General features: G+C 50.4%; 1 long non-coding RNA gene across 1 annotated transcript in view; it reads left to right on the forward strand.

The window, feature by feature from the left end:
• Positions 1 to 27,437, forward strand: part of LOC127048498 (uncharacterized) — a 288,020-nt gene that overhangs the window by 42,876 nt on the left and 217,707 nt on the right. Inside the window, exon 2 of the long non-coding RNA XR_007773695.1 lies at positions 12,912 to 12,982. This is a non-coding gene — a long non-coding RNA (uncharacterized LOC127048498). The remainder of the gene's footprint in view (positions 1 to 12,911; positions 12,983 to 27,437) is intronic.

Consider the following 27,437-nt stretch of genomic DNA (forward strand, 5'->3'; position numbering starts at 1 on the left):
CCTCCCCTTGCCCTTCAGCCAAAAAAAAATATTCTCCCTCTAAAACTCAGCAGCTGTATGCTCAGGACTATACCACAGACCTTGGGCTTTCTCTTCCAGCCCCTTCCCTTCACCCAATTCCCTCTGCTGCTCTTCCCCAGCAGTCCCTACTCCCACTAAAGTCAGGAGGTTTCCAGGGCAGAGCCCATTTCTGGACTGGGCCTTGCAACATAGACTTAGATCGCAGGCAGCACTGAAGAGCCAGCTCTTTATCCAGCTTTCCAGCTGGTGCTGAACATGTAACTACAGTGTAGCTTCACATGACTCTCCCAGATAGACCCAGAGAGAGGGGCGTGCTGGAGTTTAATTGACTGTCCCAGCAGCTGTGGTATTTCTCTCTAGCGGTGATGAATCTTAGGCCTTTTCAAAGTCTCTTCACTTTGATCTGTATTTTGTACTTTTCCTTTGTGGCCCCTCATCTGCTCTCTGTAGCCCCTTCGCAGACCTTGAGGGAGGGAAGCTGTGTTGAGCTTTCACCTTTCACTTGTCAAACTCACTCAGACACTCCCTGTTTAGCTGCTTTGCATAAATCGTGCACCTTGGACGTGGCTTCCTGTGTCGACAGTGCTGGGAACACACAGGTAAGGCCAGGAAAAGGATAAGGAATGCACAATGCTGTGTTTCTAGCCAACCAAAACTGAAACTGCCCTATAATCAGTGTCTGGATCACAGGGAGGATGTCGCTTACCCCCCCTGAGCATTTTGCTGGGCACATATCTCCACATCCCATGGCTAAAGACAGCCATAGATCCCATGCTTACTGCTATGCTGAAGAAGGCTAGCAATTTCTTATTCCATGCCTACGTGTTATAATGGGGATAAAGGGTTGTCCAGGCAGGGTGCTCAGTGCCTTGCAAGACTGAGCCCAGAATGGACTCAACTAAGTGGATGCTGCAGAATGTCCTAGCAGAATGGGCCCCGTTCTCAGGGGTGCTGAGCTCCATTGACTTAAACAAGAGTTGTAGATTCTCAGCACCTCTGAAATCAGGCATTGTGGCCAAAATCTTCATACTTGGGTGCCCAGAGATAGCCAGGTTGAGGGCCTCCTCCAGCTCCCACTGAACTCGACAGAAAGTCTTCTCCTGAGCTCCATGGATACCGGCCTAATTTTCAGAGATGGGCGCCTCTGCAGCCACACTGAGTTGCTCAGGAACTGTGGGGTCTCAGCATGTCTGGAACTGGGCTGGGTTTATAGGGGCACCTACTTGTAGGCATCCTTAGTAAAAAATGTTAGCCTGTCAGTGCCTTAGTGAGACTGCAACTCTGTAGCCAAACAATGTGTTCAGAAGGCCAAGGAGATTTTGGCTAAAATACATGGTTTCTAATCAGCTCTGGATACTGTTACAAACTCATTTGCACACAGTGTGGTGTGAGCGAGCAGGAGTGAGTGGCCAGTTAACAGTGCATTACAAGGGCAGGCTACAATGTGCTTTGTGCCCTGGGCTAGCCCCACCAATCTCTCCTGCCCCTCTCCTGAGTCTGTCTCTGTGTCAAGCTCAATCTTCCCTTCTGGTCCCTGCCAACTCCAGGGCTCGGTGGATGCCTGGGACGCCTAGCTTTGCTTCTGCCCAGATGGACCCCTTAGCCCCTGCCACTCCAGTGTGCCGGACCCTGGCTCCCCATGGCAGGTGGAGCCATGTAGGGTTGCTCCAAGATCCCTCTACCCTGGCAGTACAAAGAGATCTTAGTGGGCCCAGAGGATCGACTCCATACACCCGGCAGCTTAGTGATTAGCATGGATCAGGCCCTTGCATTCAGCTTAGCAAAACTATGACCTGTTTCCATTGGGAGTGGATCTGTTACTAAATTAATCAAAACATTTGCTGTGCCAGGAGACCTAGTCATTAAATGTGTTTCCTTCTATTTCCTTCTCTGCCCTATCGCACTGCCAGCAACTTCTTTACAATCCCCTGGCTACTGATCCCCAATGTGACAATATTGCCACAGGTGCTAGGGTGGAGTCGACAAGAAGTTTGAAAGCAGAAGCCAAGTGGCTGTTCCTGATAATTTCCAATTGAAATCTCCTACTTTGCCATTACAGCCCTGAGTGCAGTAGATGCTAGCCACAGACTGCGGTCAGAAAGGAGCACACTTTCCCCTTGGCACACTGCCTTATTCATGGAGTCGTCTGATGAGATAAGCGAGGATTGTACCAAAGTTATCTATAAGAGTCAGATGCATCAGGTTTCTTTCCACCTAGCCTAGGACAGTATTTTTGCCTTGACATGTGTGCCCAAATCTGATGGGAGCTAGGCTGTGCAATGCAGGACACCGGTCTCTTGCATTCGCTATATCTGGGATATTTTTTCATAAAACTCCATTGAAAATGCCAAGAAGCCATTTCCTAGCACAGCACTGATGTCAGACACTCCCTGAGAGCTTTCTGACGTCCCTGCAGGGTGCAGAGGAACGCACTTCTCCGCTAGAATGATTAAAATGAGAGCGCTACAGAATGAGAGACGTCACTAAAAACAACAGCCCCAGTCCTACTGTGCCATGTAGGTCCCACAGTGCCAGGTCAGAGTTCAGCTGGCCTGGGCTGCATGGCTCGGGGGTTATACCAAGCTGGCACTAGTATAAGATCTGGAACTGTTACCCTTAATCATTGGTTCTCTCCCAGCCTAAGTATGTGGTGACAGAGATACGCTGCTAGTGGCTGGCTGTTTGGCAGCTTGTGTGACGTGCGTTAGTGGTGTGGTGCCATGTTGCTCGTGGACAGATGGCTCTGTGGAGCAGAGGCCCAAAGCAGGATCACAAGGCTGCTGCGCTTCCCGCGAGAGGGGCTCCCTTCATCTCAGACTGGGTGCCAAGCACGGGGGAGGGGGGGCGCAATGCCCTGGCCATGCTGTACCTGTGCAGAGCTGGAGAGACCGGAGCAGTTGTAACATTGAATCTGCTATCAGCAAAACAGATGCTTTAGTACCCAGGCCAAGCCTGGGTTGCTGTGAGCAGTGTGTTCCCAGGCAGGAGCTAGGGTTACTAGGGGAGGAAAGTCCATGTCACCAGGGAGCAGCTGCAGCAGCAGGGCAAAGAGAGGAGCCGCCAGGTTCCTGCGGAGGATCAGCCTTCACAGTTGTCTCCTTTCAGCCCCAAATCTCTCCTCTCTGGCCTTGCTAGTAACAGCCAGCCCTGGACACACCGGTCTGCACAGAGGGAGAGCTCCTCCGTGGCTGTCAGCAGAGCACAGGCTGCTGTTACAGACCCACTGGAGTCCTCAGCATGTGTCCCGGAGAGGCACCCCCGCCCCAGCAGGGAGAAAGGACCCCTCTGCCTCAGCCTGTGCCTGAGGCTGGGGAGGAGCAGAGGCAGGCAAGACTGTGTGGGTGCGACTCTTAACTCCATTTGGCTATGTGTAGCCAGCGCAGACATGGCTTCTGGGAAACCCTGAGGCTCCTTGCTGAGCTGGCCTGTGGTTCTGGTTCTGGCGCTGGGCTGGGACCCTGGAGAGCGGCAGGCAGGCCCTCGCTCTGCCGCTGACATTCTCTCTCGGTGCCTCAGCAGCCGAGCTGTGACAGAGGGATGATGGTGTTTGACCTCAGTGGGACCTAGAGGGGTCTTCAGAAGCACCTCTCTGCACCTTGAGTGCCTACATCCCTTTGGACGTCTGGCCCGTAGCTCTGTGGGACAAGGGCTATACCCAGTGCAGTGGGGCTGGAGTCTGGCTGGGTGGGACTGTACTACAGAGCATCCCGCCAGGCTGGGCTCACCCTCAGTACTGAAATCCTCAGCACTGGGCTTGGTACAGGAGGCTGCAGTGCAAACCAGGCCCCCATCAGAGCAGCAACCGCACCTGAATGGGGCCGGAGCCCTCTGCAATGAGCAGCGTGGCTGTGTGCATAGCAGAGAGCTTATCCATGAGCTCCCCAGTGCAGCAGCCTGGCCTGTCTCAACCTTCACAGGCCTTTCCTGAGCTCTGGCATCAGCACAGAACAACAAGGGCTTCCAGCCGAGTGCTCACCTCTTGCCCTCCCTGCAGGTTAGTTGCCAGCGTGGCCAGATGGGCCAGTGAGCCAAAGCCAGGAAGAGGCTCCCCCCCATCTTCAGAGGCCCAGTGCCTAGTAAGCTCTCAGGTGCTCATGGCATGGCAGAGAAAGGGCCATGTGGGGATTATCACAATGATCATCCTCTCACTAAAGCAGTTCGGCCTGGAGATCAACAGGGCCACCAAGGATGGACTCACCCCACTGATGCAAGCTCATCGCAAGGGCCACATGGTCTGTGCCAACATGCTTCGGGATACTGGGACCAGCCCCGAGCAAGGGAGGGATCAAGTCTGCGCCAGGACGGCTAAGGGCTGCGAAGCCCAGGCCACAACAAGCAGATTGACAGGTTGCTCTGCTCGGTACCTCTTCCCCTGCAAACTGCGCAGGAGTCAAGAGCCAATCAAGCCATGTGGGGAAACCAGAGACACTGGAGGCAAAGGGAATCCTATTCCAACAGGAAAGCAAAATCCCACTGCTGGCACTGAGACATCCCCCAACCCAGAAAGCTGTGCAGCCCCAGGCTGCTCCCAGGGGTGAGACAGTGAAAGCAAGTCAGTACCTTGGCTCCCATGGCAAATACTGGAGACAGGATTTGGAAAAGCTCACAGAGCTCCTTCAAACCCAGCTCACGCCAGCTTTTTGCTGGAAAGGCACCCCCCTGCCAGCCCAGAACGCTCACTTTCCCCGAGGTACAGGCAGCCCGGCTGAGCTGGAGGCCACACCCGCACCGGCCCAGAACACTCTCCTTCCCTGAGGTACAGGCAGCCCGGCTGAGCTGGAGATCACTCCCCTGCTGGCCCAGAATGCTCGCCCTCCCCAAGGTACAGGCAGCCCGGCTGAGCTGGAGGCCACACCAGCGATGGCCCAGAGTACAGCGCAATTTCAAATTGACTTTCTACTATACCATAGTTACCATTTTTAGTGTACTGCACTAGAATTTGCCTAGGCACAAGCAACATAAACTATCAACTATTTTTTAACTAATGACATCATTGTCTAAACCTAAGTACTTTCAAAGAGCTGTTCCTTAGTCACCATGTGCATTGTTAGTAACAGAGACCAAGATTTTCAAAGCTAGGCTCCTAAATTCATAGTCAGGTCTGACTCGCACGAGTGCTGAGCATCCATTAGCTGCTGTTAATGTCTGTAAGCAGAGTCAGGATGAGTGCTACCCTGACATCTGCTGGTGAATTATGGTGAGTGTGGAAAAGAATTTCAGGAGCTGATCTTGTTTGCATAGGCACACCCACCCTGCCTAGCATAACCCACGCTGGCCTAAAATGGTCACTTTGATAGCTGTGGGATCCTCAATTTCTCTGTTATTGGGGCAGGAGGAATAAAGTGTTGTTACCCTGATTTATATGAATGAAGGACTATGAACCTGTTTTATGACAGAGGATCTCACCATCAATGAAGTAGCACTCGCTAGACAAGGGTCATGGGTTCCAAAACCCAGTGAATTGAGAGTGGCTGGGTCCGGGTCCGGGTCCGGGTCCGGGTCCGGGTCCGGGTCCGGGTCCGGGTCCGGGTCCGGGTCCGGGTCCGGGTCCGGGTCCGGGTCCGGGTCCGGGTCCGGGTCCGGGTCCGGGTCCGGGTCCGGGTCCGGGTCCGGGTCCGGGTCCTCTTTCTCTTTCTCTTTTGAGGGCATAAAATGCTAATTGCACCTTCTCTCTCCACTGTTGAAGAGTAGAGCTAATTTTGATTCTGTTAGGAGTCCACCTAGAGGCTGCTGAGCTGAATTCACATTGGGCCAATGATGCATCAGCACTGGGGCTCCCCTACTACAAGCTGAAATCACTAAAAGAGCTAAGCTTGCTGAGATCACTGAGTGCTGTGTTAACTAGTGAAGGAGCCTGAAGATATATGGCTAAGCAGCTGGCAGAGCAGAGCAGTTTGCAGTACAGTTGGAGCACCCCACAGAGCAGTGAGTGGAGCAGCTCACAGGTCGGCTGGAGGAGCGGCCCAGCTGGTGGAGTGGAGCAGGTTGTGGAGAAGGCTGCAGCAGAACTCTGCAGAGAGGTGGGGCAGTTGGCCCCAGCCCACATAAGGTGCCCCTTAACACCCTGTGTGCCCCCCCCACATTTCCACCCAGGCTCGGTGGGAGGTAAAACTGCAGATAAACTTTTGAACTCTGGGATGGCACTGACCAGGAACAGAGACTTTTGGGTTGTTGGACTTTGGGGTGATTGGACTTAGGACCCTAAGGGGAAAAGGACGTTGCCAAAACTTACTGGGTGGGTCTTTTGCTCATTTGCTTTATGTTATGAATCCTGTTTGTGGTGTTTCCCCAATATGGTGCCACATTGTTTCCCTCCTTTATTAAAAGGATTTTGCTACACTCAGACTCCGTGCTTGCGAGAGGGGAAGTATTGCCTCCTAGAGACGCCCGGGGGGGTGGTATGTAATTGTCCCAGACCACTGGGTGGGGGCTCGAGCTGGTTTTGCATTGTGTTATTGAAACGGAACCCCTGGATACAGAACGTGGCCCTTGTTGCTGCCAACTCAGAGGGGCAGAAGGGTTGCATATCAATGAAGTGCCACACTTTCAACAATGAAATCTCTTACTTAGGTCTGAATAGGGCCAGCTCTAGCAATTTCGCCGCCCCAAGCACAGCGGCACGCCGCGGGGGGCGCTCTGCCGCTTGCCAGTCCCGTGGCTCCGGTGGACCTCCCGCAAGCGTTTCTGTGGACGGTCAGCTGGTCCCGCAGCCCAGATGGAGCTGCCACAGGCGTGTCTGTGGACGGTCAGCTGGTCCTGTGGCTGCAGTGGAGCTGCCACAGGCTTGTCTGCAGGAGGTCCACCGGAGCCACCTGCCGCCCTCCCAGCAACCGGCAGAGCGCCCCCTGCGGCGTGCCGCCCCAAGCAATCGCTTGGCACACTGTGGCCTGGAGCAGGCCCTGGGTCTGAATATGGACTTGGAAGACAAACTAATGGGTATTAGGTGCCTAAATACCTTTGAGGATCTGGGCCCAACATTGCAAATCTTAGTCATACTCAAATTCATTCACTTAAGAGGGAAATGAGTCAAAACGGTGAATTTAAATCTTTTTACACTCCATGTTTTAGGTCCCCTCCAGCAGTGAGATCTGTGCCTACATGGATATCATTGCAGGATAGAGGACTTCATGGCTGTAATTAAATTATTTACTAGTTCCATACCAGACAGTTTTAGGAAGTGACAGAACACATATTGTCCTTTGATTATCTATCATGAGGAAGCCTTTTCTATTAACCGTTATATTAATTGTTAACAATGATTTACAGTCTGGCTCTAAAATGTTCACCTCCTATGTAAGTTGTGTGGACAACTGCTTTCACCTAGTCAGTAAACAGGATTATCTTGCTTAGGCTTCTTCTGACATGTCACTACAAAATGTTTGCTGATTTTCCGTTCAGAGAATCCTCATGAATCTAGCTGTAAATGCTGGGTCAAACAAAGAGTGACTGGGCTGTAAGCAAACACAAAGAACAATGGCAAAGGCAAAGAGACTGGAGTTTGTTATTTGATACAGTTCAAAATTTCCCCGCTCCTTAAAAGTCCATTGTGAAAGTCAGCAGCATGTCCAGGCTCAGACATCAGGAATTCATCCTCCCCATTACTTCACACCTCTTATGCTCCACGGTGGGTCAGTGCATGACACAAGCCATCAAAGCTGGTGACAAGTGCCCAAGAGTGGAATACCTTGCTTTCACTCAAATAGTATTTTAAATGACAAAACTTGTCTGCAGGTTGTTCGCTCACTGTGAATTAAATAAGCCATTTTAAAAGAAAGCGAACAGGGGAAAATGCCATCACATGCAACTATTAGCCCTTCCTCGGGCATCAGCAGGGTTTAGACCGTCCTGTCCTAGCATAGACCTCTGTAACTTGAGCTGAAGGAGCCACTTGTTTCTAGTCCAGGTCACTCCCTAGAAGGGGAGTGCACATGCTTTGCCAGTGGAGTACATAGCCAATTGCTGGACAGAAGTAGGATGTAGGAGCTCAGGGGTCCTGAGCTCTAGTCCTGGGTGTCTGGGAGAGGAGTGTGACCCAGAGGTTAGAACAGTGGTGGGTTAGAGAAAGGGTAGCCCATCAGGTAGATTTGGCACAAGCTTTCTGTAAGGTTGAGTGGGTGAGTCTTGCACGTATCCCAGTGGAGACATTTGTTCTGCTAGCAAGGAGCCTTGTGTAACGTCTCAGATACCTCATTTGTTAATCTGGGGGTGGAGGGTGGGGAGATACTTAACTGTGTGCTGAGTTCTGGTGTGAAGCCTTGCTCACTAATAAGGGCTCTGAAGCACACAGCAGTGGTGAGACCCGAAATGGTCTCCAGGCCGGAGGGTATTTGGATGGGATGTCGGTAGCGCAGACTGATTCTGTTGATATGAGGCATGTCCCACAGAGTCTGAGATGTCTGAGAGCTCCGAATAAACACACAATACCTGTTGCAGATTTTTAAGCTGATAAAATACCACAATGTATTCATGTCATTAGTCAAGATGTTCTATCGTCATAATTTAAAACTTTATATGCAATTGTTTAGGAACTGCAAGAAAAATATCTGTAGCAGTTAGTTCAAAAGGCTTTCCCAATAAGTTGTTTGTGAAAGTGTACGTTACTTTGTAGAAAAAATATATTTGTGTTAATAACTAACAACTGCAGTGTTGCCAGTTGTGCTTTCATTATGTGAATAGTGAGATTTGATGTTCTTCATCAAGCAACTGCTCCTTCAGTCATTTTATTTTCTGAAAATCACATTCTTGTTTTTTTAAAGTAAGTTTTTAGCTCTATGGTTGTAGAGAAAAGCTTGAACCCATGATCCCAATGTGCGTTACAGCTTCCAAAACCAGACAGCAAATAGCAAGAACCCAGATTTCTTTATTTTTAATCTCATGATTTTCATCCAGTCTCCTGGGTTTCGGCACTTGAGTTTGGCATGGTTTCTGCTAGCACAGTGCCATTCAGCAACCAGGGCTGTGGGGTACGTTCACCACAACACAGGTTCCACACCACACGCAGCAGCTTGGTGCCAGAGCAGAGCACAGGCCCTAACGCAGTTTAAATGAGACTGAAATGGCACATAATCGTTCTATGTGGGCACCTCTGCATGGGTGAGTGCCAGGCTCTGAATGGGGAAGGTCAGTGGGCTGGGAGCAGCTGCCTCTAGTGGCCTTTGGGGGAACTGCAGTCACATACTGCTCTGCCTGCAATTCCTACGCTAAGAATGTCTGCTAAAAATGGCAGGAAAACGTAGATTTGGGAACAATTCCCTGCCCTGGCCTTATGCTGATGGCAGGAGGCAGAGGTGAAAGCAAGCTGGTATGGTCCAGTACGGTGTACCGGCAAGAGTACAGTGGGGATTTAAAGGGCTCTGGGCTCCCCGCCTTAGCGGGCAGCCCAGAGCCCTTTGAATCCTGCCGGCGGCTCCGGCAGCTGGGCTGGGGCTGGATTTAAAGGGCTCAGAGCTCTCATGGCCGCGGGCAGCTCAGAGCTCTTTAAATCCCACCCACTGCTCCGGCGGCTGGGCTGGGGCCAGATTTAAAGGGCTCAGAGCTCCCGCGGCCAGAGTCCTGGGCCCTTTAATTTGCCCCTGAGCCCCAGGGGCTCCCAGCCACCTCTGCAGCTGAGAGCTCTGGGTTGATTTAAAGACTCTGGGGCTCCCAGCCACTGCTGGTGCACCGGGGCCTTTAAATTTTGAGAGGCCCCGCCTCTTCCGGTTGAGGCCACGCCCCCTCAGGACTCCGGCGGTACCAGTAAGTCCTGTAAGTTACTTTCACCCTGTGGGGTGGGCACAGATGCGGCAGAGTGCTCAGGGTCATGATGCACTGTACCTGGGGGTTCTGATCGATGTGGGTGGCAGAGAGGATAGACTGGGGCACACGCCATTGCCTGGTGCCTTCATCAGCCTGCTCCTGGAGCAGGGCTAAGTGTGTGCACACATGGAGCCGCCAGAAACCGATGGGTGGAGGGAGGAGTTGGTGAGAGGGGCAGATTTGCACCAGGTCACTGGGGGGCCTCATCACCTCTCTCCCAGCCCCAGATCCCCAAAGCCCCAGGATGAGCCCAGGGCAGGAGGCGGTGGTGGCACGGGCGGGCTCCTGCATGTAGCTGTCTCTAGACGACAGTGAGTGGGAGAGGTGCCACATGACAGCCCTGGCCAGAATCCAAACTGCAGGCAGCCCCACAAAACCTCCTGTCCCACTGAGTATGCAATCCCCGTCACCCCTGCTTAACCCACAGGCCCCTTCTCCTGCCCCCAGTGTCTCTGTGCTCTCAGGGTCATGGCACTTGAGCTAGGGTGCTCCAGCACAAGCAGCTACCAGCATAGGCTCCTCCACCCAGCCCAGCGCCTCCCCTCTGAGAGCCCACAGGCTGGAACCACTGCAGGAGGGCAGCAGAGAAGCCCCATCTCCTGAGACTTTAGCCCATGGGGTGCAGAGAAGGAGGACACGGCCCAGGGATGGACTCTTACTCTGCCGCCCTGCCCAAGAGGATGGGGCTGATAAAGGCACTAGGCTGGTGTCCAGCCTGGTTACAGCCGAAGGGTGGGACAGGCAGCTCAGGCCTGCACAGGGACACAGTGAGCTCAGCAGCAGCAGCTAGAAGTGGGAGGTGGAATGCACGTGGGTGCACGCGCACACACACACGTGCACACACACGTGCACACACACACACACGTGCATCCCCCTGGCCAAGCTTTTCAAAAGTGACTGGTGGTTTGGGGTGCCACTTCCTGACAGTCGCTTGAAAGGCTTTGGTCTCCCAAGGCTGAAACGAACTCTCGCTCTTCCCTGTGGAAGGATGCTGGGGTTTGGAACCAGACTACTGCTGCCAGCTTGCTAAGGTGGGTGGGACAGGGATTTGCCATGCACCCCCCCCCTCCCATTCCTAGCACCTTCCATGGTACAGCCCTGCTGAGAACACAGCTTCCATAATCCTAATGCTGGAACGGCCTGCTCAAGTCTCGCTGCCCAATTCCCTCCCCCACAAGAGCTTGGCCCTTCCTTGGACAAACAAGGGCAGCTCAAGGACGGGCTGAGAGAGGATCGTCTGAGGCAGGCAGCCTTTCCGCAGTAAAATCCCACAGCAGAAATACCTCCCGACAGGACACTTTCCATTGCATCCAGCTGGACGCACTGGCTGCTCCAGAACTGCCCGGCTCCCTTCTGCATTAACTGCTGTGCGCAGTCTGGCGGTGCTTTGGTACTACTCATGGCACATGGCACGCCTGGCCCTTCAAATGTCTGTCTCTTGCAGAATTGCATAATACTGGGCAGCGCTGTGGGTGACAGCCACTCCAGCACCTTGCTCTGAATTAGTGAATGCATTTGGCACCCGTGCCAGCAGCGGCACCTAGTGGTAACATCAATAATTGTGATCGTACGTATGCATGTTTGAGTTCATATAACTAGAACACTGTGTTTGCCAACAACCTTGCAGTAGCTCTTGGCACGATGCAGCCATCCCTTAAAGACCTACTCAGAGCACAGCTTGCCATAGTATTTGATGCTGTGAGTGATCTCGGCAATGTGAAAGTTCCTAGTAGTCTGCAGTTTTAGCTAGCTGTGCCCATAGTTTGAGGCGGGGTAGGGGGAAGAGGCTATGGGGCATTTGCTCGTACTTAAGGGCGGTCTCACCAATATACGTGGACCATGTGCTGCATTTTACGCCAGCTCGGTTCTGCTCCTGGTATGGCATGTTGAGTCTTCGCAGTGAACTGAGCTCCCACGAAAGCTTATGCCCAAATCAATCTGTCAGTCTCCAAGGTGCCACCAGACTCCTCCTTGTTTTTGTGGATACAGACTAACACAGCTCCCGCTGATACTTGAGCTACACTAACTACACTGCTGCCCCCCCATGCTGCGCTCCCTCGCTGGCTGCTGGCTGGCCCTTTCACGCTGCTCCCACCCCGCTCCACCGCTCTGGCTACAAGGGAGCAGGGAAGGCTGAGTGGCTGCTGCTGTGATCAGTGGACGGAGGAAGCACATGTGATGTGATAGCAGCCCTCCCCCTGGGCCGTGACCCTTCACCAGTCAGGCCACAAGCTGACAGGGCACATCCGCTGCCCCCCTGCCCCCTTTCTGGGTAGCATGCAGGGGCTGGTGGAGAGGGCCCTAGGAGCACATGTAGTGTGGTGCGGGGTGAATGTGCTGCTGGCAGCACTGCCGACAGCAATTCTGGGCCCCAGGGCAGATCAGTCATGGGGCCCCCCACCCCTCCATTCATCAGGGCCACAGCGCCCCTGCCCAGAGAAGCCCCGAGTGCTGCCTTCCCTACCCCCCACCAGAGAAACCCTGGGCCGGCCTCAGTCCCATCCCTCAGCTGCCCGGAGGAGCCCCAGGGCATCCGTGCCGACCCAACCTGCTCTGGGAAAAAGCTGCAATGTCTCTTGATCCAAAGACACTTTTGATTCACCAAGGGCAAGTCATGCCTGACCAACCTGATTGCCTTCTATGATGAGATAACTGGCTCTGTGGATGAGCGGAAAGCAGTGGATGTGATATATCTTGACTTTAGCACAGCTTTTGATACGGTCTCCCACAGTATTCTTGCCAGCAAGTTAAAGAAGTATGGGCTGGATGAATGGACTCTAAGGTGGATAGAAAGCTGGCTAGATTCTCAGGCTCAACGGGTAGTGATCAACAGCTCCATGTCTAGCTGGCAGCTGGTATCAAGCAGAGTGGCCCCACGGATCAGTCCTGGGGCCGGTTTTTTTCAACATCTTTATTGATGATCTGGAGGATGGGATTAATTGCACCCTGTCATAAACAGATAGTCAAGGGTTAATAGAACAGAAGTACTTTATGTCTCTTTTGCCTGTAAAGGGTTAAGTTCAGTGAGCCTGGCTGTCACCTGACCAGAGGACCAATCAGGGGACAGGATACTTTCAAATCTTGAGGGAGGGAAGTTTTTGTGTGTGCTGTTAGTGTTTGGTTGTTGTTCACTCTGGGGGCTCAGAGGGACCAGACGTGCAACCAGGTTTCTCTCCAATCTTTCCGAAACAGGCTCTCATCAGTTCAGAATAGTGAGTACTAGGTAGATAAGGCGAGTTAGGCTTATGGTTGTTTTCTTTATTTGCAAATGTGTATTTGGCTGAGAGGAGTTCAAATGTGTATTTTGCTGAAAGGATTTTAGTTTGTACTTGTATACTTAGGCTGGGAGGGTATTCCCAGTGTCTATAGTTGAAAGACCCTGTAACATATTCCATCTTAAATTTACAAAGATAATTTTTTTCTGTTTTTTCTTTCTTTAATTAAAAGCTTTTCTTGTTTAAGAACCTGATTGTTTTTTTATTCTGGTGAGACCCCAGGGGACTGGGTCTGGATCCACCAGGGAATTGGTGGGGAGAAAGGAGGGAAGGGGGAGAGAGAGGTTAATTTTCTCTCTGTGTTAGGATTACTTTCTCTCTCAGGGAGAGTCTGGGAGGGGGAGAGAGAAGGAGGGGGGAAGGTGGATTTTCCTCTCTGTTTAAAGATTCAAAGAGTTTGAATCACAGTGATCTTCCAGGGTAACCCAGGGACGGGAAGCCTGGGAGAGGCAATGGTGAGGGAAAGGGTTTACTTTCCTTGTGTTAAGATCCAGAGGGACTGGGTCTTGGGGGTCCCGGGCAAGGTTTTGGGGGGACCAGAGTGTACCAGGCACTGGAATTCCTGGTTGGTGGCAGCGCTACAGGTTCTAAGCTGGTAATTAAGCTTAAAGGAATTCATGCTGGTACCCCATCTTTTGGACGCTAAGGTTCAGAGTGGGGAATTATACCATGACACACCCTCAGCAAGTTTGCAGATGACACTAAGCTGGGGAGAGAGGTAGATACGCTGGAGGGTAGGGATAGGGTCCAGAGTGACCTAGACAAATTGGAGGATTGGGCCAAAAGAAATCTGATGAGGTTCAATAAGGACAAGTGCAGAGTCCTGCACTTAGGAAGGAAGAATCCCAGCACCGCTACAGGCTGGAGACTGACTGGCTAAGCAGCAGTTCTGGCGAAAAGGACCTGGTGATTACAGCGGACGAGAAGCTGGATATGAGTCAGCAGTGTGCCCTTGTTGCCAAGAAGGCCAATGGCATATTGGGCTGTATTAGTAGGAGCATTGCCAGCAGATCGAGGAAAGGGATTATTCCCCTCTATTTGGCACTGGTGAGGCCACACCTGGAGTATTGCATCCAGTTTTGGTTCCCCCACTACAGAAACGGTGTGGATACATTGGAGAGAGTCCAGTGGAGGGCAACGAAAATTATTAGGGGGCTGGGGCACATGACTTATGAGGAGAAGCTGAGGGAACTGGGGTTATTTAGTCTGCAGAAAAGTGAGGGGGATTTGATAGCAGCCTTCAACTACATGAAGAGGGTTCCAAAGAGGATGGATCTAGGCTGTTCTCAGTGGTGGCAGATGACAGAACAAGGAGCAATGGTCTCAAGTTGCAGTGGGGGAGGTTTAGGTTGGATATTAGGAAACACTATTTCACTAGGAGGGTGATGAAGCACTGGAATGGGTTACCTAGGGAGGCGGTGGAATCTCCAACCTTAAAGGTTTTTAAGGCCCAGCTTGACAAAGCCCTGGCTGGGATGATTTAGTTGGGGTTGGTCCTGCTTTGAGCAGGGGGTTGGACTAGATACCTCCTGAGGTCTCTTTCAATCCTGATATTTTATGACTCATGCAGGTTCCGGGGCAACTGAGGCAGTGGTATTTCCTACTCCGCTGCTTCAGCCATCCCAGAACCTGCATGGGGCATATCAAAGCATCTTTGAATCAAGAGATGCTTTTTCCTAGAACAGGCAGAGCTACCACGGCAGCAGCCAGGGCCCCCAGGCCTTTTTAAATCACCTGGGCCCCTGGGCAATTGCCCCCTCTACCCTGCACCCTATTGGCAGGCCTGGCCAGCAGGGAGAAGAGGACCCCTCCCCCACAGCTCACTCCAGCTGGTGGGGAGAAAGCTGGGGGGGAATTCCTCCTCTGGCCCCAGCCCTGAGGCAGCCTGCCTGCACCCCAAACTCCTCATTCCCCCCCGCCACATTGTGCAACGTAGGGAAACTGTTAAATGCTTACTGTTTCCGTCCATTTTTACATTATTTTCAAAAATATATATAAGCTTACAAGGCAGGTGGGGGGGCAGGACTTGGACCCTTTCTCGGCACCACCAAAAATGATACAAAAATTGGCGCCCATGCCTGTGTAAAGGAGGCAGGGCACTAACCTCTTGGGTGCCTCCAAGCGGCAGGGTGCAGTACCACAGTCCTTTCTCACCCTGGTGCCCCATGAAGGCTACTGGCTGACCCTGGCTGGTACTCAGCAGCTTAGCCCGCTGGCTGAGTGAACCCCTCCCAGGGCACTACAGAGTCCAACAGAGAAACAGTCTATTTGTCATCACTAGCATTATTCGGATCTAGGCCCTTGAAATTCAGCGCTTTGTTCAGGCTCCCAAATAAGCCCTGTCCCATTCTTGGGGTTGACACCCCTTTGCTGTGGCTGGTAGGGGAGTTCCAGCCGCCATGCACTGCCTTCTCCATCCCTTTGCTCCTGTATCCCTGGGCCTCTTCCTACCAGCCCTTTTATCCCCAGAGCAGTGTCAGGACCAGCACCCCCAGCTTGTTCTCTCTCTGCACGCTCAGCTGTGTAAGTCCCAGCTGGCTGGCCACCCGCAAGCCTTCCCCTTCCCCTTCCCCTTCCCCTTCCGAGAGCCGCCCCCTTGGCATGCTCTGGTGCCAGCTGGGAACTGACCGGCTACAGCCAGGCAGCTCCTCTTATCTGGGCCAGCCGGGCCCTGATTGGCTCTTGCTAGCCCCTTGAAGACCAGATCTCTCTGATTTCCCAAAATGGCTGCTCTGGAGAGTCCTCTCTAGACAATTTTGGAGGACCCACCTTCACTGCTCTTTTCCTCTCTGCTTGCTGCTTCTTGGGGTTGAATGTAATAGGCCTGCAGGGGTGTCATGACCCACAGGCCTCGAACCCGGGTCCACAGGAGCAGCTATGCTGCAACCCTCCACTTGGCCACCTTGTGAGCCCCAGTTTGAGGGTCCACCCCCAACACCCCATTGCCAGAATCCCAGAGCAGTTGATTGGCCTGCTGGAACAGCCAGCAGCAGGAACAGGAAGCTGTCTGAACAACTGGGATCCACTCTGTTCTGGACTGTAGACCTTATGTCTCCTGTTCCTGGCTGCACAGACATGCCGACAGACTGCGTAGATTGGAATAACACCTATAGCCCAGGAAGCTTTGAGGGCTCAAATGCCTCCACCTTCCTGCTCTCAGCATCCCATGGGTGTCACTATGGAGTGGTGCTGGGCTCCGTTTCTCTGTCCTCTCAAAGAGATCTCTAGGGACCTGCAGGACAACCACATCCTGTCTCCTTATTGCACTGCCCCAGCAGAAACTCAGGCAAGGGGTGGTACAAAAACTCCTTTGGGGTGATGTGCATGCTCAGGGACAGGAGGAGGCTGTACATGTCCTAGGCCCTTGCACAAGATGTGCTGAGAGTAGGAAGGCTCCTTGTCCTCTCCTGTCCTGCACATGTGGGCCAGGGGCAGAGACAGTCTGGCCATAAGTGTGTGGAGTTTTATAAACTCTTTGACTCAGTACGTGGGGTCTCAGCCTTCCCAGTCAGCACAGGTGGGGAGAGGCGCAAAGCTGGCTCCAAGCCACTTTTGGAGCTTCCCAGTCATGAGGCCATTTTGTGCTGCACAAGCAGAGCAGCCTTGGGACTGCTCTGCATTATAGTACTTGCCAGTGGCCTGCAGTGTGCCGGGCCTGGGGAGGGAGTGTAGGATTTGCTACAGCAGCTTTATGCCACCTGGAGATTTCCCCATGCCAGGGGAATCCTCAGCCTCAGCTGTCTGTTTAGGTCATGTCTGTTTCATGTGATGTAATGAAATTTTTGCAGACAAACGCACAAGGACTCTGTATTTGTACAAACAATAGGAAGTGGAGATCATTGAGGGTCTGCTGTGCTTTGCTGGCTAATCCAGTCTTCTCTTTATGCACGTCTGCATCATAGTCACCACCCTCACTGCCTTGCTGCTCAGGCATTTGTTAATTGGAAGGTTTTCCCATAATACAAACCAAGTCAAGATGAAACTGCTAGCTAATCATGTATTCTCTGGCTCGCTATTTTAGCCCACAGCCATCAGATGGCACTAGTAGAACACTCCAGTGAGCACTAACCCTGTCTTACTAGGACCCGGTCTATGCCTAAAACTTAGGTCAACCTAGCTACGTCCTTCACCCCCTTGAGAAATGTAGTCAAGCCAACCTAAGCCCCAGTGTAGACACAATTTAGTCAATGGAGGAATTCTTACATTGACCTTGCTATTGCCTCTTGAAGGGTGGATTCACTACAGCGATGCAACCCCCTCATCAGTCACTGTGGTAAGGGTCTGCACTACGGTGCTCCTGCAACGCATCCTTAGAAGAGGACTGCAGAATATCTCTGTGATACTTCCCAGGGTCCCCAGGGATGCGAGGCACCATGCCACTACCTGCCCTTAGCGGGAAGCAGTCTTGTCTGTGCCTACTGTGGTTCAGCTCCCTGAAACCACCAGCCTCTGTCCCCACAAGTCTGGCTCCCAGATCTCTGCAGGCCGTACTGTCTCTATGCAGGCTAACACTAGGTACACACCAATCCGATCCTCAGAGCACTCCCTGCAGGCCCCAGACTGTCAGTGGACACTCACAGTAATTACCAGGTAAGCTGTGCCCAAAGACACAATGTACACACAGCTTGACTGGTACAACTCAGGGTCAAACCCTTTATAACAGCACAGCACTGGAATCTGCTTATAGTGAAAACAACTACGAGTTTATTAACAACGATTAAGGTTTAAGAGCTACTGAGAAAGGATAATGAGTGGAAAGAGAAGTGGTTCCACATATAACACAAAATGGAGAATGCAGTCCTACATCTATTACTAATGGCATCTGTCATAACTATAAAAGGAAGGGTAACAGCCCTCCTGTGTACAATACTATAAAATCCTTCCTGGCCAGAGGCACCAAAATCCTTTTACCCGTAAAGGGTTAAGAAGCTCAGGTAACCTGGCTGACACCTGACCCAAAGGACCATAAGGGGACAAGAGACTTTCAAATCTTGGGGCGGGGGGAGGCTTGTGTTTGTGCTCTTTGTTTTGGGGGTTGTTCGCTCCTGGGACTAAGAGGGATCGGACATCAATCCAGGCTCTCCAAATCTTTCTGAACAAGTCTCTCATATTTCAAACTTGGAAGTAACAGCCAGGCCAGGCGTGTTAGTTTATTTTTGTTTTCACAACTTGTGAATGTTCCTTTGCTAGAGGGAGGTATCCCTGTTTTGTTGTAACTTTGAAACTAAGGCTAGAGGGGGTTCCTCTGGGCTCTTTGAATCTGATTACCCTGTAAAGTTATTTTCCATCCTGATTTTACAGAGATGACTTTTAACCTTTTCTTTTTAATAAAACCCTTCTTTTAAGAATCTGACTGATTTTTCCATTGTCCAAAGATCCAGGAGGTTGGGTCTTTGATCACTTTTGTAACCAACTGGTTAGGATACTATTCTCAAACCTCCTCCGGAAAGAGGGTGTAAGGGCTTTGGGGGATATTTTCGGGGAACAGGAACTCTAAGTGGTCCTTTCCCTGTTTCTTGTTAAATCACTTGGTGGTGGCAGCGTACCTAAGCTGGTAGAAATAAGCTTAGGGGGCTTTCATGTGGGTCTCCACATCTGTACCCTAGAGTTCAGCAAGGGGAAGGAACCTTGACAACAACATTCCTATTTTATAAAGTAGGTTTTCTCCCAAGGATTTAGTTTTGACAGCTGATTTTCAGTCAGAATTAGGATCCAAGTTTTCATTAATATCCCTATGTCCTACAAAAGGCTTTTTGGTTCTCCTCTGCACTAGATTTATGGCTTATTACAACAATCTCTAACCCATTACCCCCACTTTTTGTCCTATGGCTGCACAGGCATTAACGGGCCACTCTACCATGAATGGTCCCTTCAAATATGTGCTAACTACTCATGCTAAACCATGTGTTCCACTTGGCATTTAGCTGTGATGTTTGGAGTAACTTTCCCTGACCTGCGGAAGAGCTTCATGTGTCTCAAAAGCTTGTCTCTCTCACCAACAAAAGTTGGTCCAATAAACGATATTACCTCATCCACCTTGTCTCTCTAATATCCAGGGACTGACATGGCTACAACAACACTGCATATAAGGTTTTCTTTACTTTATCAAAACCTTCCTGACGAGCCTTTGCCCAAACTATTTCATTTGGCTTTGGCTTTTTGCACAAGTCAGTGACTGAGACACGATATCACTAAAACTACCTGCTGATCTCTGGTAATAGTTAACCAAACCTATGAAAGACTGGACTTGTTTTTTGTTCTGGACCATGAGCCAGTTACCAATAGCATCTACTTTCCAGGGATCGGAAGAAATTCGCCCCTCGCCCAGTATTCTACGTAAGGAACTTTGGCAGCTCCCATTTTGCGCTTTGACCCCTTTACCGTGAGACGCACGTCTCTGAGTTCCATGTCAAGCCTGGAATCACTCTCCACAGAGATTCCATGGCACAGTTTGCTTCATTTAAGATTTTTACTTCATTTGATTCTATGTTTTCTTACACACATGTAAGTGATGAGCTCCCAAAATCCTAATAACCGGCTCCCTACCGGGTCCTCGGTGGCACTTCGGCAGTGGAGGGGGTCTTCACTCTCTCTGGGTTTTTGGTGGCATTTCAGTGGCAGGTCCTTCATGCGGAGCGAGTGAAGACCCCCCCGGCCGCTGCTGAAGTGCCACCGAAGACCTGGTAGGGGACCGCGTGGTGAGTACAAGCCCCACGTGCCTGTCTCCCCACTCATCTGACCCCAACCCAGGTCCTTCCCCTGACTGCTCCCCTCAGAAACCACAACCCATCAACCCCCCCATTCCTTGTCCCTTGACCACCCCCTCCTGAGACCCCCCACCCTAATTGCCCCCAGGACCCACCCCCTACCTAACTCTCCCCACTCCCTGTCCCCTGACTGCCCCAACCCCATCCACCACCACCCCAAAAGACCCACGGAACTCCCATGCCTACTCAACCCCCCCGTTTCCCTGTCCCCTGACCGCCCCCCCAGAACCTCCGCTCCCTCCATCCACTCCCTGCCCCTTATCCAACCCATCCTCCCAGCCCCGGCTGGCCCCCTTACCATGCTGTTCAAAGCGGCAGGAGCTGCAGAGCTTCCCAGAGTGCTGGCACCAGCAGCATGGCGCACTGTGGCTCTGCGAGGGGGGGGAGCAGGGGAGGGGCTTGGGGACCCTCCCCAGCTGGGAGCTCAGGTGGGCTGGACAGGTCGGTCCTGTGGGCCGGATGTGGCCCATGGACTGGAGTTTGCCCATCCAACAGCCCCTTTAATAACCCGTTCTACACCAACTTCTACATTAACTGGTTCTTGCGAACTGGTGCAAACCGGCTCCAGCTCACCACTGCACATAGTGCCACTCCCCCATGAGCACGACCTGTTCTGACCTTCCGATATATTTTGTACTTTGGTATTACTGTGTCCCACTGATTATCCTCATTCCACCAAGTTTCTGTGATGCCTCTTGTATCAATATCCTCATTTAATATGAGGCACTCTAGTTCACTTATCTTATTATTTAGCCTTCTAGCATTTGTATATAAGCACTTTAAAAACTTGTCACTTTTTAGCTGTCTGCCCTTACATGATGTAATTGAATGGAACTCTTTCATTTGACTGTTTCTCATCAGAGCCTACCTGTATTTTATCTTCCATCCTCTCCTTCTTACTAGGACATAGAGAATCTCCATTAGTAGAACCTCCCATAAGCGATGTCTCTGTCCGAACCACGTGCTCCTGTCGGCTTTCCCCCAGCGCTTAGTTTAAAAACTGCTCAACGACCTTTTTCATTTTAAGTGCCAGAAGTCTGGTTCTATTTTCGTTTAGGTGAAGCCCATCCTTCCTGTACCGGCTGCCCCTTTCCCAGAAGTTTCCCACAGTTCCCAAATGGTTTTTATGATATCACCACAAATTGCTCCATAGTGCAATATTAATATTGCATATTAAGCCCATGCAAAATCTTGTAATCTGTTTAACACTTGATTAATGACCCTCTGCAAAGTGACTCCTGCATTAATGAACCCAAAAGGTAACTCTTTGTACTCACAAAATCTCATATCAGTAATGGAAGTAGATTTTCTCCATGCTTTGCTGTTTAAAGGTATTTTCCAATAGCCTTTAACCAACCTAGGTACTTTGCCTTGCCTCAGGTATCGAACACGTCACCCATTCTGGGGAGAGGATAGTTGTCAGGTACTGTGACAACAACCGTATAGTCCCAGCTCCCTTAGGAACCATAACAACTAGTGAGGTGCAGGAACTGTCCCACTCTAATATCTCTATTTCCAACATACTGAGTATTTCTTTATGAATCTTCTCCTGCCTTTTTCCAGTGGTTTGGGAGGCTCCACTCGGGGCAGGCTGAGGTCCCAGCACCAATGAGAGACCATCTTCTGAATCAAACCTGGCATAGTAGAGGAGACCTGCTTGTGTCTTTGCAGCACAGCTGACATTTCTGCCCTTTCAGTCTGCTAACTCTGTACGTATCTCACTACCCTCTATGGCAGTCAACCAACAGCTCAAGGAGAGAAGCTCTTTCAGAATTCTCCTGCGCACAACAAATCATATTTACAATGGCTTCTCTATGGAGAGAGGCTTTAAGCCTAATGACATGCATCATCTGTGAAACAACTTTGCTGTGGCATTGCTGTGTCTTATGAGGAACCTCAGTCACACACTCAGCACCCTCGGAAGGTCTATTCCATGAGTTTTGCATTTTGTACCTTTTTGCTGGGCAAACCCCCCACATGAAATGAGTGTTCACAGGTGTAGCCCAGGCAGTGAGTACACACCCATACAGCACTGACACTTACACAGTATGGAGACGATAAATGGGTAAGGAACTGACCACAGGAACGCAAGAGACCTATAGGCCTAGGCCTGCAAGAATAGCTTAACCATTAGCATAGGTACAAGCAGGACTGCCAAGCAATTAAAAATATTAATCGTGATTAATTGTGTGATTAAAAAATTAATTGTGATTAATCATGTGATTAATTGCGCTGTTAAACAACAATAGAATACCATTCATTTAAATATTTTTGGATGTTTTCTACGTTTTCAAATATATTGATTTCAATGACAGCACAGAATACAAAGTGTACAGTGCTCACTCTATTTTTATACAAATATTTGCAGTGTACAAAACAAAAGAAATAGTATTTTTCAATTCCCCCATTACAAGTACTGTAGTGCAATCTCTTTATCATGACAGTTGAACTTACAGATGTAGAATTATGTACAGATAATAACTGCATTCAAAAATAAAACAATGTAAAACTTTAGAGCCTGAATCAGAGGTGAAAGTAAGTTGGTACAGTACGGTGCGCCATGCCAGACCAGACTGGCTTCCCGAGGCTGGCAATTTAAAGGGCCCAGGGCTCCCTGCACTGGCTGGAGTCCAGGGTCCTTTAAATCACCTCCCAAGCCAGGCTGCCAGAGCCCCAGAGGCAGGGCTCCGGGGGTGATTTAAAAGGCTCTGGGCTCCTGCCACTGCGGGGAGCCTCGGACCTTTAAATCCACACAGGAGCCCTGCTGCTGCTACCTCAGGGCTCCGGCGGCGGGGCTCGAGCAGTGTTTTAAAGGTGCCCGGAGCTCCCCACAGCAACCAAAGCCCCTGACCCTTTAAATCCTCATGGGATCCCTGTCGCCAATACCTCGGGGCTCCAGCAGCAGGGCCTGGGTGGCGATTTAAAGGATCAAGGACTCCCCGCCGCTGGAGCCCCAGGCGCTTTAAATTGCTGCCTGAACCCGGCTGCCAAAGCCCCGGGGTAGCGGCGACAGGGCTCCATCCGCGATTTAAAGGGCCCAGAGCTCCATGTGGTAGTGGCAGCCAGAGCCCCGGGCCCTTTAAATTGCCCAAGACTCGGAACTCCCAGCCACCTCTGCAGCTGGTAGTTCCAGGGGTGATTTAAAGGCCCTGGGACTCCCAGCCACAGCTGGAGCCCTGAGGCCTTTGAATCTTGATTTAAAGGTCCTGCTTCTTCCGGTTAAGGCCACATCTCTTCCAGTTGAGGCCATGCCCCTGCTCAGAACTCCAGCATACCGGTAAATCCTTTAACTTAATTTCACCCCTGCCTGAAGTCCTCTCAGTCCTACTTCTTGTTTAGCCAATCGCTCAGACAAACAAGTTTGGTTACAATTTGCAGGAGATAATGCTGCCCGCTTCTTGTTTACGTCACCTGAAAGTGAGAACAGATGTTCACATGGCACTGTTGTAGCCAGTGTCGCAAGATATTTACCTGCCAGATGCACTAAAGATTCATATGTCCCTTCATGCTTCAACCACCATTCCAGAGGACATATGTCAATGCTGACGACAGGTTCTGTTCGATAACGATCCAAAGCAGTGCGGACCAATGCATGTTCATTTTCATCATCTGAGTCAGATGCCATCAGCAGAAGGTTAATTTTCTTTTTTGGTGGTTCAGATTCTATCATTTCTGCATCAGCACGTTGCTCTTTTAAGACTTCTCAAAGCATGCTCCACACCTTGTCCCTCTCAGATTTTGATGGCACATCAGATTCTTAAACCTCGGGTCGAGTGCTGTAGCTATTTTTAGAACTCTCACATTGGTATCATCTTTGCATTTTGAGAAATCTGCTGTGAAATTGTTCTTAAAATGAATATGTGCTGGGTCATCATCCGAGACTGCTATAACATGAAATATATGGCAGAATGTAGGTAATCAGAACAGAAGACATACAATTCTCCCCCAAGGAGTTCAGTCACAAATTTAATTAATGCATTATTTTTTTAACTAGTATCATCAGCATGGAAGAATGTCCTCTGGAATGGTGGTCGAAGCATGAAGAGGAATATGAATGTTTAGTATATCTGGCATGTAAATACCTTGCAACACCAGCTATAAAATTGCCAGGCGAACAGCTGTTCTCACTTTCAGGTAACATTGAAAATAAGAAGCAGGCAGCATTATCTCCCATAAATGTAAATAAACGTGTTTGTCTTAGTGATTGGCTGAGTAAGAAGTAGGACTGAGTGGACTTGTAGGCTCTAAAGTTTTACATTGTTTTGAGTGCAGTTATGTAACAAAAAAAAATCTACGCTTGTAAGTTAATCTTTCACATTAAAGAGATTGCACTACAGTGCTTGTATGAGGTGAACTTCCCATGGGAAGGAGACTCTGGAAAATTCCACCACAATTTCAACAGCTTCCACCCCACCATCAACCTCAGCCTGGACCAATCTACACAGGAGGTCCACTTCCTAGACACCACGATGCAAGTAAGTGATGGCCACGTTAACACCACCCTATACCGAAAACCTACCGACCGCTATGCCTACCTTCATGCCTCCAGCTTCCTTCCCGGGCACACCACACGATCCATCGTCTATAGCCAAGTATTGAGGTACAACCGCATCTGCTCTAACCCCTCAGACAGAGACCAACACCTACAAAATCTTCACCAAGCATTCTCAAAACTACAATTCCCATATGAGGAAATAAGGAAACAGATCAACAGAGCCAGACGTGTACCCAGAAGCCTCCTACTGCAAGACAAACCCAAGAAAAAAACCAACAGGACTCCACTGGCCATCACATACAGTCCCCAGCTAAAACCCCTCCAACACATCATCAGGGATCTACAACCCATCCTGGACAATGATCCCTCACTTTCACAGGTCTTGGGTGGCAGGCCAGTACTCGCTCACAGACAACCTGAAGCATATTCTCACCAGTAACTGCACACTGCACCATAGTAACTCTAACTCAGGAACCAATCCATGCAACAAACCTCGATGCCAACTCTGCCCACATATCTACACCAGTGACACCATCACAGGACCTAACCAGATCAGCCACATCATCACCGGTTCATTCACCTGCACGTCCACCAATGTAATATACGCCATCATATGCCAGCAATGCCCCTCTGCTATGTACATCGGCCAAACTGGACAGTCTCTATGGAAAAGGATATATGGATACAAATCAGATATTAGGAATGGCAATATACAAAAACCTGAAGGAGAACACTTCAGTCTCCCTGGACACACAATAGCAGATTTAAAGGTAGCCATCCTGCAGCAAAAAATCTTCAGGACCAGACTTCAAAGAGAAACTGCTGAGCTTCAGTTCATTTGCAAATTTGACACCATCAGCTCAGGATTAAACAAAGACTGTGAATGGCTAGCTAACTACAAAAGCACTTTCTCCTCCCTTGGTTTTCACACCTCAATTGCTAGAAGAGGGCCTCATCCTCCCTGATTGAACTAATCTCCTTATCTCCAGCCTGCTTCTTGCTTGCATATATATACCTGCTCCTGGAAATTTCCACTACATGCATCCGACGAAGTGGGTATTCACCCACGAAAGCTCATGCTCCAATATACCTGTTAGTCTATAAGGTGCCACAGGACTCTTTGCTGCTTGAATAATACTATTTCTTATCATTTTTATAGTGCAAATATTTGTAATAAAAATAATAATATAAAGTGAGCACTGTGCACTTTGTATTCTGTGTTGTAACACAAACCAATATATTTGAAAATGTAGAAAAACATCTAAAAATATTTAATAAGTTTCAGCTGGTATTCTATTGTTTAACAGTGCAATTAATTTTTTTTAATCGTGATTAATTTTTTTTAAGTTAATCACGTGAGTTAACTGCGATTAATCAAGACCCCTAAGTATAAGGCTTACAGCCTAAGTAGCTGTGGTTACTTAATAAGTTAGGATAAGTGAGTAAACTAACGTGACTATAAGTCACAAGATGGCATTAGAAGTGTCGCAGGTGGCTGACAGGTAACCACAAGAAGACAGTTTGAACCAGTTTAGGGTATTTTTGGAGGGGAATATTAGTAGATGTTAACTGCACGTAACTATGGTAATCCAACTGACGTATATGTTAATGAGTTTAACCTAATGAATATACTAATCTAGAGAATAAGGACACCCCAACATTATGAGGGTGAGGAAGTTGACATTTGGTAAGGAGGGAAGAGCAATGCGTACATTTGCATGAGGGACATCGAGGCCTACAGCACATCTGGTCTCTAGTACAGCCATTGGAGTGCTGCACTGGCAATACTGGAGCCAGCCTAGGACCTGTCTGTCTCTGGAGCCCCCCAAGGATAGCGGGAGGACAGATGTGTAATTGTGGGGGTTGCTCTCACAGTGTTGTACTACCTCACTTTGCTTGTTCGGATAGTTTGACTTATTGGACTGATCATTGTAATAATAAAACTTTTAGTTACTTCCCTGAGTGTGACTGTTGTTGTGGTTGTGTCCCATCGGGCTCCCACAGCAGTAATTCTGATAACCCTGGCCTTGGTCTTGGGACAAGATGCTACCAAATTACAGAGTGTTAATTGGGGAAACCAAATTAATACCTTACTCAATAGATCAGGCAACACAGGAATTGTGATCATACCTGATATGGACTAGAGTGGGTCTGACCTAGTGGGCAGAGCAGGCATCCAGGGTGGGGAATGAAACCAAGGGTCAGCGCCGGAGTCTCCTGCCAGTTACTGGAGCCAGGGGTCAAGCCAGAGACAGGGTCAGAAGTTGGAGGCTGGGGTCGGAACCAGGACTGGCAACACATGATTGGAGACGAGGGGTAAGGGCAGGAACTGGAGGAGATGCAAGGATAAGCACAGAGCAGGAGCATAGTGGGAACAGGAGCAAAGGCGGCGGTGAGGCAGCCTCCTTCTGGCTTAAATAGCATGGCTGTACCATTGGTGGAGCCGGGTGATCCTCCAGTCAGGGCTCCTGTGGGTAGTGTTCTGGCTATGGCTATAGTCCAACTAGCTCCTCGGCCCAGCAGGTTTCAGCAGACACTAAGTGGAGACCAGGATGCGGCAGCTGTCTGAGGCCTCCCAAGCTTGGGTTCAGGACATCACAATACCATGGTTCCTGTACAGTTTGGCTTTAGTGAGGTTCATTTGAACCTCCTTTATCATAGGCTGTAAATCTTACCTATTCAGTCCCTGTCCCCCTCTGCCTCAGCGCCGCCTTCCTGTGAGATCCAGAGGACCTGTCTCCTTACTCCCCAGTCACTGTCCCCCTCTGCCTCAGCGCCGCCTTCCCGTGAGAGCCAGAGGACCTGTCTCCTTACTCCCCAGTCACTGTCCCCCTCTGCCTCAGCGCCGCCTTCCCGTGAGAGCCAGAGGACCTGTCTCCTTACTCCCCAGTCACTGTCCCCCTCTGCCTCAGCGCCGCCTTCCCGTGAGAGCCAGAGGACCTGTCTCCTTACTCCCCAGTCACTGTCCCCCTCTGCCTCAGCGCCACCTTCCCGTGAGATCCGGAGGACCTGTCTCCTTACTCCCCAGTCACTGTCCCCCTCTGCCTCAGCGCCGCCTTCCCGTGAGAGCCAGAGGACCTGTCT

This window comes from Gopherus flavomarginatus, chromosome 3 (assembly GCF_025201925.1).
Source record: "Gopherus flavomarginatus isolate rGopFla2 chromosome 3, rGopFla2.mat.asm, whole genome shotgun sequence".
Lineage (NCBI taxonomy): Eukaryota > Metazoa > Chordata > Testudines > Testudinidae > Gopherus > Gopherus flavomarginatus.